This window comes from Acomys russatus, chromosome X (genome assembly GCF_903995435.1).
Source record: "Acomys russatus chromosome X, mAcoRus1.1, whole genome shotgun sequence".
Lineage (NCBI taxonomy): Eukaryota > Metazoa > Chordata > Mammalia > Rodentia > Muridae > Acomys > Acomys russatus.
In genome coordinates, this window is record NC_067169.1 from 89,005,605 (window position 1) to 89,019,985 (window position 14,381).

At 40.8% G+C, this 14,381-nt stretch overlaps 1 protein-coding gene across 1 annotated transcript in view; it reads left to right on the forward strand.

The window, feature by feature from the left end:
• The first annotated feature begins 345 nt into the window (after positions 1-345).
• Positions 346-14,381, forward strand: part of LOC127185805 (plastin-3-like) — a 114,954-nt gene continuing 100,918 nt past the window's right edge. Inside the window, 1 exon segment of the mRNA XM_051142372.1 lies at positions 346-509. The gene's annotated coding sequence lies outside the window, so the exon portion shown is untranslated.

Genomic DNA, 14,381 nt, shown 5'->3' on the forward strand with positions numbered 1-14,381 from the left:
AAAATACAGTACTCTACCTTCCTAAGGAAGAGAAAAACTGCACCTTCACCCCCATATCTGACTTAAATGGGCAAAGTTCAAACACGTTTCCAAAATTCCAAACTTTTACAGTTATTTCAGTAATGTTTTTGAGACACGTATTTCAAGCCAGACACTGTAGACTTTTAAGTGCTTACACCAGATAGGGAGTAGAAAATCGGGCTTGCAAACACAGAGCTCCAGTTCCCATCCCTCCTGAGTGCCCATCCCAGGGCTTAGGCTCTCAGCTCCCCACCCAGTTGATGTGACAGGCCAGCGGTCCAATCCCCTTCCTGGTTCCCAGGCCGCTGGTGAACACCACTAGAGCCAATGGCTGAGGCCACTGGGCGGAGGGGGATGGCAGGAGGGGAGGGAGCGCTGGCTTTAGAACCACAGCTGCAGAGATTCCTAGTGGCAGAAGTTGTCTGAGTGCTTGGTAGGAAGCTGTGGGGCCAGCTAGGCGACTCTGAGACGCGACTCGGCGAATTTACGTAAGTGCTATGCAGCTCCGTGGGCCCAAAGGGAGCGAGTTTCCTGGGCGTGGGCAAGAGTAGGTCCTGGCAAGAGCATCTCCCGGAACCTCAGTAGGAATGTACCTTATACCAGGGGGCGGGGGTTGGGCAAAAGTGGGGCGATCAAAGAAATCTCTTCTGGGCTCTGAGGCTTGGGGCGATCTTTGGCTACCAGTATGGATTGGAGCACCAAATGTTCCTTATTACCACCCGCTGCCTTTACTTTTTCTGCTCTTCCCTGTGTCTGTTCTCTAGTTGCTCCTAACTTGTTGCCCACCACTAGCGGGAGGTCTTCGAAGCCAACCCTTACCCAGATTCCCTGAGGCTGCGACCGCCTGTGAAGTGGGAAACCTGTGCCTAACTTCCCTCTGCAGTCCTTTTCGAGCTACTGCCTTTCCCCAATCCATCCCTCCCTTCCTCCTTCTCAGCCGCTGGGAAATCCCGGAGCAGGCAGCCTAGGTCATCTCTCACTAGTTCCAGTTCGCCCTCTGAGGGTGACCCTGTGGCTTCCTGAGGACCCAAAAGGGGCGGGACGTGGAGCGGGTGCAGTGGCCCTGGAAAGGAACCTGGTCTTGGCTGCCCACCTTCCGCCCGCCGCCGGGTCCCCTCCCTAGCCTTTACCCAGAGCGTCCGGACCGCGCCGCATCTCCCTATGAGTAAGCACTTTTTCCCCCTTTCCATGGCAGAACCTCTCCAGACTAGCCCAGAGGTTCCTTTCAGTTCTTTCCTCTAGTCATGCGCTGACGGTCCGCTTGTGTCCTAATTGCTCTGGCTGTGCAACCCAGAGCTCCGGCTGTGGCACCCTGGACCGCTTGGGGATCCATGGGAGATTGAGCAGAGAAGGTGGCTGGAGCCCCATTCCCTGGCACAGCTGCACTTGCCTGTGTTTACTTTTCTCCACCCGCCTTACTTTAGCGACCTAATGAGAGGCCTGGGGACGCTGACTACCCCAGTCCTGGCGGGTCGCCAGTCCTAAAGTTGCTGCTACTGCTCCACTAGGTCAAGTGTTGGCAATTCTGAACCTCCGCCTGTCTCCAGGCCCTAGCTTGCTCCAGCTTGGCTGACACTTTACATCCTGAAGACTTGCTTTTCATTTGAGCTGTAAAACTACACCAGTGGCTCAGGTCTAGCTTTGATTTGAATTGGGAAGCCTAGCCATGTAGGGCCAGACAGGAGAGATGCTGGCATTGCCCTTCCTGTTAGCGGTAATATAGACAGGGTGAGGGGGCTTGCTTGGGTGGCTACAGTAGGTAGAAGAGGTAGGTGAAGTTAAAAACCTATGGAGCAATCAGCATTTACTCCATTTCAAGATCACAATGTGTTTGGGAGCTTAAAATTGATTCCTGAGATGCAGTTTACTGTGAATTGTAACTTGGTGGCCAAGGTCCCACACATGCCAATTGGCATCACGTGTTTTAAGTCTCTGATGCCTCTGGGGTAATGGTCACATGACCTTTTTTGACTTTAACACTGGAATGCAGTGGCTGAGGCCCATATTCCCAAAACTACCAAGACAAAAGGGGAGGGGAAGCAACGTGTGTCAGCTTCCACTGAAGGGATCTCTTGGGTTTGCGTGCAGGGAACACAAAAGGATTTGTTGCTGTGGTTTTAAGTAAAATGAAAGTTAACCAGAATATTTTTAAAAAGCTGTTTTAAAAACAAAAGATTTAAATGTGTTTATGCTGTGACATATATCTCTCTCCCCTAAACTCATATGCCTTTCCTAAATTTTAAAAATGTCTTTTTAAAATCATTGTCTAAGAAAGCTAAGCTTTAACTTATGTCCCATTTCTTCCCTAAACGATACTTTTGAAGCCATATCCCATAAGACTATCCTTACTCTTTCATCCAGCCTATACTATTCTCTAATTGGGCATCTAATTAAAGGTGATGAATAATCCCTTGATTAAAATTGGCTATCAGTTATTTGTGCTTTGGAATTAACTGGCTAAGAAATTACACCTAAAACTAGTTGACAGAAAATTTCCAAAGTTCGTTGGGTTTTATGCTTCATAGTGGTTTGATTAGAAGAATATGAAAAGAATTTCCTTTTTTAAAAAAATTTCCTTTAGTGCCGGCCATGGTTGCACATGCCTGTAATCCCAGCACTCAGGAGGCAGAGGCAGGAGGATCACTGTGACTTTGAGGCCAGCCTGGTCTACAAAGCGAGTCCAAGACAGCCAAGGCTACACAGAGAAACCCTGTCTCAAACACACACACACACACACACACACACACACACACACACACACACAAAATGTGCATTAGTATGAATGTGTTAGATCCCTTGGTACTGTAGTTACAGACATGTGAGCTGCCATGTTGGGAATCAAACCCAGGTGAAAGGAATTCCCTATATTGGAGTTGCTTTTGGGAACAAAGGAGATGTTTCACTATTTATATTATATATTATAAAGTATGAAACAATGTAGAACAGCCAGATGTGTTGGTGGCAGATGACTGTAATCTCAGCACTTGGGAGGCTGAGGCAAGGAGATCAGGAGTCCAGAGCCAAGAAGGACTATGTGATATCCCATCCCAAACAATAAGGAAGTGAAAGAAACAAATAAATGGGAGAAAAGAGAGAGAGAGAGAGAGAAAAGGAAACATGCAGAAGAGTCTCCAAGGTCAGGAGCTCATGAGCCTCACTTACTGCAGAAACAGGTTAACACATTAATTCTTAAAAGCAATTCCTGAAGAAGCTAGGAAAGTACAAATGAGGGTTAGTACTCAAGGAGGCTTCAGAGAGGGCTCACTTGAAAATACATGCTGCAGTCCTGACTGTCTGACTCCCACCCCCTGAACCTATTGGGTAGAAGAGAACCAGCTCCTGCAATTTGTCCTCTAGCTTTTACACACCATTCCTTGCCACTTGTGTGTGCATGTATTCATACACACACACACACACACACAGACACACAATTTTTTAAGTAACTAGTAATATTTAAGAGTTTTTTGCCTTGTGCCTTTCCTCCCAGACTTTTTATTCTAGTATGCTCTGAATACCTACTGCACTCCATTTTCAGCTGCACAGGAGGTTCTGGTCCTGAAAACTCCTAAAGTCTGAATGCACACGGTTCTGCTGTGCAGGCTAGCCCGTTGCACAAATTAGCTAGGAGTGGATCTTAGTTGTACCTGAACTCCTACAGTTGAGCCCCCCTAGTGGAAGTAAGGTGACAATAGAATTTTAGAGTTTCTAATAAACAGTGAATAGACGAATAGCCATTGTTAATTTCCTAGCTTTAAGGGATGTTTAGATAGATAAAAAAAATGATATTAGCTTAGTGAAGATTAACAAAGTCTGTATGATTTTTGTTGTTATTCTGTCATTTCAAAATAATTTCAAAATAATAATGGTTTTAAAGGCAGTCATGGTAATGTGCATCTCTCGTTCCAGCATTTAGGTGGCTGATGGCAGGAAAATCAGGGATTCTAGGTCATCCTCAACTAGCCTCACTTCCATGAGAGCCTGCCTCAATAAGCCAAAAAGAAACATGGTTTAGACATAATTTTTAGTTATACTCATTTTTCTTTTTTAATTATTATTTAATTTTTTCATACCCATCTTCAGGTGTTTTCTCTCTCTCTCTCTCTCTCTCTCTCTCTCTCTCTCTCTCTCTCTCTCTCTCTAAGTTAAAATCAAACAAACAAAAAATAATTCAGACAAAACATACCAGTCCTAAATCATTGTTTAAATTATTTGTTTTTATTTTATGTGCATTGATTTTTTTTGTCTTTATGTGTCTGTGTGAGGGTGTCAGATCCCCCTGGAACTGCCATGTGGATGCTGGGAATTGAACCCTGGTCATTTAGAAGAGCATCCAGTGCTCTTAACCCCTGAGCCATCGCTCCAGCCCCCACTAAATCATTTTTAAGTGATGGGATACTGCTGACAAACTGGGCTGTGGGCATTAAAAGTCATATAAAAGCAGAATCATGAGCCTGTAAGATGGCTCAGGGAGTAAAGGTAAGCTTGAGAACCTGTATTTGTTGCCCTGGGCCCACCTGCCAGAAGGTGAGAACTGACTCCTGAAAGTCATCCTCTGACCTCCACACATGGGCTATGACATGACAAAGATGTCCCGCACCCCAGTCCCCACAAAACAGAGCCACCACTAGTTGCTGGTCCACAGCACTTCTTGGAAAACCCAGACATTTAAAACAAACCTCACTGTAGCTCACTTTTGACTTAGAGATATTATCAAATTAACACAGATTTTTTTTATTGAAAATGGGGGATTGTGAATCTAATCCTTAATTTCTACCCTTAGACCTAGCCAGTTACTTGGGATGTGAGCGAAATTATGTTTTGTCTCCGGTGCGATACCTTAAATAGCATTGAAGTGTAAATCGTCTAGTTTCTTTGATGCTCTTTAGAATCGAGTTGCTAAAACATGACCGGGTCCTGTGGCCTTTGGAATGGAAAGATTAGTTACGGTGACTGAGGAATAGTTTGAGGGAGATAAATCTCTTCTACAAACTTTATATGCACATTAAACTTGACCATGAGTAATCTGGCAGGATGTTAGTATGCAGGACACTATTAGAAACCCAGTGACATTTTCCTCCTAGGCAAATAGTGTGAGTGCTACTGCCAGATAGGGGGCAGCTTAGCCATGGTGCTTGAGAATTAAAGTGATGCCTTTGAACAAAAGAAGAAAGTCCACTTCTAACTCTTTTTCGGTGTTTCTTGACTTCACGTTCCTAGCATAATATCACAAGGGCAGGGGTCTGTATTTTTATTTAGCGTAGTATACTCTGAGTGGGATGTATATATTCCAGGACAGCTCATATTTGTAATTGACTCGAAAAGTAACTGATATGAAGTCAAATTTGAAAATGAACATCTATCAATATAAGACAGCTTGAGTATCTCTCTTTAGAATTATTTTGTACTTGCTAGTAGGATGGGTTTTTGGTGGAAAATGACCTAAAGGGGGACAGATTGATCTTCAAAAATAAGACTAAAATTAGAAAAAGTATAGAAGCTGGATCATATTTTGAGTCCGTGTATTTATTCTAGGGAGTGATTTGCCATACAATGTAAGCTTAATGGATTGGAGGTTTCAAAGGCTTTTGAGGTGCTTTATTATGGCTGTTATCAGTTTTGACTCCTTTGTTAAACTTGTGGCAACTATCTAACGCTTGCATGACATGCCTCCATCCCCTGTCTATGTCTGTGTGCCTTGCAGAGATAGACAGAAAGTGTCTTCCTCAGTGACCCACTTCCTTATTTTTTAAGACAGAGAGACTCTTGAAAACAAGCTGGGCATGGTGACTCACTCCTGTAATCCTAGCACTTGGAAGGCAGAGGCAGAAAGATCTCTGTGAGTTCGAGGACAGCCTGTTCTACAGAGTTAGTCCCAAGGCAGCCAAAGCTACACAAAGAAATACTGTCTGGGGGTGGGGGTGGGGGCACCAGAATCTGACTGAAACTGGAGCTTGCCCATTTAGCTAGACAGGCTGGCCAGTGGGCCCTATGGATCCTTCTGTCTATACTTCCCCAGTGCTGCCATTTCATTCACACACTACCTCGTCTTTCTTTTTCACATATGTGCTGGGGATTCTGAATGTGAATCCTCATGCCTTCACAGCAAGCACTTTGCCCCTGAACATCTCCCCAGACCTTAAATGCCAGTCTCATAATACAAGGGGCAGTTGATTTTTACTTACAGTGGCGAGGCAGCTTCAAAAGATTCACAGGTAAATTTGGTAGTAGTGAATGTTGCCATATTCTTAGCACTTGAAAGTAAAAGGTGAGTATCCATGTTCTACGGTTGATGAAACGTTATATTTAAAAGAAAAGAGACTTGATACCCTTTGAGCATATACAGGGGGAGGAAGTCCCCCTCAGTCACAGTCATAGGGGAGGGGAGTAAGGGGAAAATGGGAGGGAGGGAGGAATGGGAGGATATAAGGGATGGGATAACAATTGAGATGTAATATGAATAAATTAATAAAATATATTTTTAAAAAAGAAAAGAAAAATGCAGAGAGAGGAGAGGGGTATGGTATCCCAGCACATCAGGTGTGAGTGCATATAGTGAGTTCTAGGCCACCGTTAGTGGCATAAGATCTTGTCGGAAAAAAAAAAAAAAAAAGAAGAAGAAGAAGAAGGGGAAGTATATTGGGCATGGCCTCTTGAGAACATCACATGAAATTTAGTCCATATACGACCTAGACACTAATCATTTTTTCAGCTTTAAAATGTGGAGTAGCTCAATTATTTTAGTTGGCTGGAATTTCTTTTAGAAAATACCTGGAATCTGGCTATTCTGTGTGTATGTCTATGCATCACTTGTGGTACCTGGTGCCCATAAGCTCTAGAAGAGGATATCAAATACCCTAGATCTGGAGGTAAAAACAGTTTTGAACTACTATTTGGATGCTGGCAATCAAACCCAGGTCCTCTGGAAGATCAGCCAGTGCGCTTAACCACTTGAGCCATCTCTCCAGCCCCTGCTCTTAGTTGAATTATTATTTAACTTTGTTTTATATTTGCAATGTGAGATGGGTGTCATGGCTTCCCTAATGCCAGGAAAACACTCTCCTACTGAGCTGTATGCCAGGCCCACTTGTTGATTTTTATTTTGAGACAGAGTCTTGCTTAAAACACCCAGACTAGTCTTAAACTCATGTTGTAATCCAAACCAGCCTTTTCAACCTCTCAAGTACCCTGGATTATAGGCTTGCATCCACTAGACCTGCCTAAGATTGATTATTTTAAAAGATTTATTTATTTATTTATTATTTATACAGTGTTCTGCTTGCATGTGTACCTGCACGCCAGAGGAAGGCATCAGATCTCAGGGTAGATGGTTATGAGCCAACATGTGCATGCTGGGAATTGAACTCAGGATCTTTGGAAGAGCAGTCAGTGCTCTTAACCTCTGAGCATCTCCCTAACCTCAAGACCGATTTTATAATATGAAAAACTTAAATTTTCTTAAAGCTTAGAAATGTGATTGATGATAAGCATAGTGTTGCTTATTCTAAAAGACATCAGATGTGGAATCTCTGGTCTTTTATTTCTCTGTTGTTTGAGCAGATAGGCCCTTTTCAGTAAATCACTGTTGTGCTCATGTCTAGAGCTTGCTTGATTTTTAAAGCATCTGTTTTCAATCTATGCATTTCACAAGATTGCTGAAAGGAGAAGTAAGCTATGAGAAGCCTTGGCTCTTTGGCAGACAGGTACTCTATAAATCCACCACACTGTAGCTGTAGATCATAACTATGCTAGGGCTTTAACTGGCCTTTCCAGAAGATGGGAGTGTGGCTCAGTGAAAGAACATTTGTTTTGAATACATGATGCTCTGGGTTCAATCCCCAGCATATCTCTCTCTGTGTCTCTCTGTTTCTTTCTCTTTCTCTCTCTGTCTCTGTCTCTGTCTCTCTCTGTCTCTCTCTGTCTGTCTGTCTGTCTCTCTCTCTCTCTCTCTCTCTCTCTCTCTCTCTCTCTCTCTCTCTGACACACACACACACACACATACACACACAAACAGTTGTTCTATTTTTCACTTCAAATATTATGCAGAATAGCATGTTAACATCATCAAGTGATTTTTTTCCTTGTAACTAAATACTTTCTTTTGTTTTGGTTTGGTTTTTTGAGACAGGGTTTCTCTGTGTAGCCTTGGCTGTCCTTGTAGACCAGGCTGGCCTCTAACTCACAGTGATCCTCCTGCCTCTGCCTCCCAAGTGCTGGGATTAAAGGCATGCGCCACCACCACCCAGCACGTTTTTTTTTTTTTTTTTCGTTCTTTATTGCTTGTCATTAAAGAGTCTGTTGTCTTCTCCTATTTTGTTCTTCTTTTAAATTTTTCATTACCATGTACACATTTAGGTTTCATCATGCCATTTTTGAACAATTTGTTTTTGTTTATTTTCATATTCTTCTCTTCTTCCCTTTCCTCCTTTGTACCCTTCTCTCCTCCTTTCTGCTTTCATCTCACATGTGTCAGATTGCTTCCCCTTCCTCAACACCTCTCCCCACACTAATGGTCTCTTTTCTAGTTTCATAACCCCTGGCACACTCACCTTCTGCCTGTATATTACATGCTAGGGTCCACATAAGAGAGAATGTGATTCTTGTCTGAATCTGAGCCATCTCACTTAAAATTCTGCTTTCTAGATGAATCTATTTTCCTACAAATATTGCTCTTCTTTACGACTGAATAAAATTATCCATTGTGTTTTTATGACTTTTTTTTTTTTTTTGGTCCATTTATCTGTTGATGAACATATAGGCTGATGGCATTTCCTTGCTGTTGTAAGTAGAGCAACACTAAAAAAGATATGCAAGTTTTTCTGTGGTAGGATACAGAGTCCTTTTGATATACCCTAGAAAGGATACCTGAGTCACATGAGAGTTCTAAGTTAATGTAATTTTTTGGAATGTATTTATTTTGCCTGTGTGCATGTGCTGTGGTGCACGAGGGGGTTAGAGGACAGCATACAGAAGTTCTTTACTTCTATCGTGTGGGTTTGGGTACTTGAATTCAGGTCATGGGGTTTGGTAGCAAACACCTTTACCTGCTGAGTTATTTTGCCAGCCCAGTTAAATGACTTGAGAATAACGGAGATTCATGACTGGATTGCAGAAGTGGGCTATTTTTTACTACTAAAATTTGTTTGCAGATTTAAATTGTATCCTTTTACTTCGACCATCTTTAGTTTAAACTATTCACCAGGAATGGCATTTTGTGTAATCCTGTAACTTGTGCATTGAAAATAGAAGCTTGGATATCTTAAGTTCTGATACACATATACATTATAATTGTATGTAAACATAGAATATCCTTACTTGTATAGAATGCAATAAATTCTCATCGAATATTTCCATTTATAGCTCAGTTAATGGTTTATACTATCCTTCCCAGAGATTTGGACCTCTTAATTGTCCACTAATTTGAACCCTTTTTCCTTACTACCATTTGCTATAAAGAAAATAGGGTGCGAACATGGTGGCGGTGACGGCAGCAGCAGCAGCAGTGGTGGTGGTGGTTGCACACACTGTTATTCCTAGCACATGGAAGGCAGAAGCAGATGAGTCCCAGTGATTTTAAGGCCAGCCTGGTCTACAGAACAAGTTTTAGGACATCCAAGGTTACACAGAGAAACCCTGTCTTGGAAAAGAAAAAGAAAGGGAAAAAAAGCAAATAAGGAAGGTAGAAGAGATGGCACATCTATTAGAGTGCTGCTTGTTGCTCTTACAGAGTTCAGTTCCCAGCATTCACATAGGGTGTGTCACAACCCCCTGTAACTCCCAATTCAGAGAATACCACACCTTCTTCTGACCTCTGTGGGCAATTACAGTCATATGCATAATACTCTCACACAAACATGCATGTACACAAAATTAAAAACTAAAAATAAATCCAAAAATGGAAACTTTGGTGAAATTTTTGTTTGATTTAAATTTTTTATTTTTTATTGGTGTGTGTGTGTGTGTGTGTGTGTGTGTGTGTGTGTGTGTGTGTGTGTGTGTGATTCAGAGGGCAGCTTGTAGAAATCAAGTTCTCCTTCCAGCATAGATGTCCTGAGAATTGAACTCAGGGCCCCAGGCTTGGCAGCAAGCATTCTTAACCACTGACATGTTTCAGTAGCCCGTGTTTCTTTTATTTAATGCTATTATGACTATATTGTTTTCTGTGGCTTCTCATTGTGAATATGCATGGTTTGAGCAAAGACGTAGGTTAAAGGGACTGTTTTGCTTACGTCGGGAACATGTTTATCATTGAATCATCCTTTTATGAGGATATGCTATCCAGAAGTCTAAAGAACTTCTCTTCAAAAGAAAGTTGAAAACATGACTCCTTATAAGCTACATATACCATTTACAATAAACTCACAGCCATTTTCAAATAGAGCCTAAGCAAGGATAAAAAGTAATAGTTAATATTGGTGCCAGGTTTGATAGATGGGAGAGGAGGCTTCATGATTTGCAAGCTTTTCATCAATGGTAGGAAGTTTACTTTGGATGAAATAGCATAGACAAAATAAACTAGTGAAACCTGCAATATTGAAGAAGGCAGAGGGCTGTTAATTAAGTCAGTATCTTTCCTTTAAGAAAATATTTATCAGTGTGTGTTTGTGTTCCTTCATGGGCAGAGGTCAGAGGCTACCTCTCAGGGGTTGGTTCCCTCCTTCCACTGTAGATTCTGGGTTCAGGTTGTCATGGTTGCTCACTAAGCCTAAATTAGTATCTTTTCCAAGGTGACATACAGCCTTTAGAAACCGATACATCTACGGCATTAAATTTAATTTCGCTATGCTGATTCTTTTCCTCTGGTTTTCAAGTTTTGAATACAAACCCCAGGAAATGAAAGGTATACAGAACACCCTGTCTCTTTTTAAAGGCTTATAGGCCAATGATAAATAAAAAGAAACTTGGGCAAACTATAAAATATGCTCAAGTACATTCAAGTATCTGTTGCTCTGCTTGTATGTCTATCTATCTAGATATATATTGTGCATAATCATCTATGAGGTAATATGGACATCTCTTTGTGAGTAGTTTCATAATTCATTCAGTTACTCAAAGTGTTTATTTTAATTATTCTGTTTTATGTGCACGAATGTTTTGTCTGTGCGTGTGTATAAGTAAAAATGTGTGCATATCTAGTGTCCACCGAGGCCAGAAGAGAGCTCTGGATTCTCTGGAACTTCAGTTACTGCTAGTTGTAAGCTGCCATGTACATGGGTGCTTGGGAACCAAATCCAGGTCATTTACAAGGGTAGCCAGTGCTGTTCACAGGTGAGAAATCTCCCCAGCCCCATCGTTTAATAAAAGTATTTAATGAAGAGTAGTATGTACTAGAGTTACAAAGAGAGTAGAAGATAACTCCTGCAATTTAGGAGAAGAAAAACCCCACGAGAGCAATAGTGGTTCTCAAGAAATTTAAAGCTATTTATTATTGTAGTTATATACTCTGCTTATCTTTATTTATTAATTTGTATGTGTGCATGCGCTTGCACATGCATGTAACATCAGGACAACTTGTGGGAACTGGTTCTTGCCTCCCACCTTGTTGAGGCACTGTTTCTTTGCTGCAGAGCTGCTTCTTCTGGCCCAGGTGGATGATGGTAGGGTGAGTCCCCTCGCCACTTCCCATTTCTGTGTAAGAGTGATGGGATTACGGATGTGTACCACAACATATGGCTTTTTACAATTGGGTCCAAAATTAAACTTGAGCCATCAGACTTGCATGGCTATTACTTTTACCTATTGAGCCATCCTCCTCTAATATATAATTACAAGGAGAAATTGATTTAAATATGGTCTTTTTAAACATACTATAATTTCTAAATTTAAACTTTGAATGGATAAAGACATTCACTTATATCCCAGTATAATCAAATCTAAAGTAAGAACAAAGCACATTTAAACATTGTTATTTCTTGGCAATAATTATTACATCCTAAAAAAAAAAAAGAGCTCACTATGAGTTAATTTTACTTAAATAGAACATTGCTCAGCCTATAAATGAAGGTCAGCAGACACCAGTGTCTTGGAATAAAATAGCCCTTTGGCTAGAAAATGCGCCACACCCCGTTTTGTTTTTACAAAAATAAAATTCTTTCCAGCTTTACAAAATTGGAGATGCTGTGTACAACGACAGGAGTAGTTGGTTCCGAAGCTGTGGAAATGTCCAAATATCCATGTGTACAGAAGCCCTTAGAAAAGTTGACTTGCATAAGCAGTACTCAAGCTTTCTGTAGCTCATGTTCTCTTACGTTTTATCTGACCCGTGTATAAAATGCAAGTAACTTGTATAGCTGATGGCTTTAATAATTCCTAACTTGGAACATCATGATTTTCACAGATCTTAGAAATCAAGTAGGAAAACCTGCGATTTCAGATCAGACAGTTGCTCCCTCTGATAGCAGGGAATCAAAGTAATGCTTATGTCTTTCTTCAAGGATAGTGAGAAATTTCTGCCAATGGAAGAGCCATACAAACAGGGATTGGACAAATAAACACCCTCAACCCGCCCCTTCTCGCCAGTAAACCTCTGTTCTGTTTTCTTCATAGCGGCCTGAACCACAGCAGAACACATTTACAGTATTTCCTCCATAGTCACAAGGAATGGGTTTCAGGAACTCTCTCAGATTCTACTGTTAATAGATGCGAAAGCTCCTTATAGGATATGAGGTGGTATTTGCATATAGCCTATGTGCATTCTTCATGCTTTTTCCTATTGGAGGTGAGAATTGCGTCAAAAGCCTCTCACATTTGAAATGCCCCACTGAGCTACATTCACAATCTTCTTCCATATATGTTAAATAATTTCTAGGTTACTCATTACATCATAGAATATGAAAGCTTAACCAATAATCCTTAACTGCAATGTTTCGAGAATGAGGACAAGAAAATATCCATACAGGTTTAATACGGTCCTGGGTCTTTCTGAATGTTTTCCACCTGGTGTTGGTTGAACCCATGTGGAACATATAGATACAGAGAACCAATTACTATACTTGAGTTCATGAAAAAGAAAGGACCCTGAATTGTCTTGCTGATAAACATGAAACTGAGGGCTGGAGGTATGGCTCAGTAGTAGAATTTGTACTGGACATAAATAAGGCCTTAGATTTGATCCCCAGCAGAAAGAAAGGAGGCTGGGGAAGGAGGAAGAAAAAAATAAAGTGAAGGAAAGAATGAAAAATGTAAAGATAGGGAGAAAAACATTCAAATTGAAGAAGTCTGAATTAGCAGATCATTGATTTATGACACACTGATTTCCTGCAGACACAATAATCAAATGGTGTTCCTGCTTTTGTTTACTTTTTAGCTATTTTATTCACTTCCTAGAACTTTTATTAGCATAAATTCACTGTATAAAATGGAAGAATTTATCATGAAATTTTCATGCAAATACATAATGTACTTCAGCCATACTTACCCCATTGACTGCTCTTTTCTTCAGCCTCAAACTCTCCCAAGAAGTTAATTTTCTTTTTCCAAATAGTCCTCTGAGATTCACATCCTATGTGTGGGTGTTTGTGTGTGTCAAGATACTGTATATGGAAGAAAACTTAGAATATTTGTCCTTCTGAATGTGGCTAATTTTATTTAATATGATCTCTAGTTCCATCATTTTTCTTGCAAATGACATAATTTTATTCATCTTTGTGGCTGAAAAAGACAGCATTGTGGACATTGCTCACAGAACTAGGAAAAAAACCCTACAATTCATATGAAAATACAAGATACCATGCATAACCAAAGCAATGCTAAGCAGAAAAAAACACTGCTGGAAAGTATCAAAATTACTTGACCTCAGATTATATTACAGAATTGCACTGGCAAACACAACATGGTCCAGACAAAAACAAACATGGAGACCTGTGAACAAACACAGACATCTATGACCACATAATATTGGACAAAGGTGATAAAAGTATACATTAGGAAAAAAGTCCATTCAGCAAATAGTACTATCAAAACTGGATATCCCCCTACAGAAGGATAATATTAGATCCACATCTCTCATCCTGTGCAAAAGCACATTGAAAACAGGCCATAAAACTTATTTTAAAGCAATAAATAATAATAATAATAATAATAATAATAATAATAACAACAATAACAACAGCAATAATAAAACCCAAATCCCTGAATTTGCTAGAGGAAAATCAGGAAAACATTTCAAGATACATACATAGGCAAAAACTTGTTTCTTCTCTTCTTTGAGTTAGGACTCATGTAGCACAGGCTACCCTCAAGCTCCTGTGCAGCTGGGGATAATCCTGAATTTATGATTATTTTGCCTCCACCTATTATCACATGCAGGGATTATAGGCATGTACTCCCACACTTAGCTTAGGCACTGCTCTGCAGCTTCATAC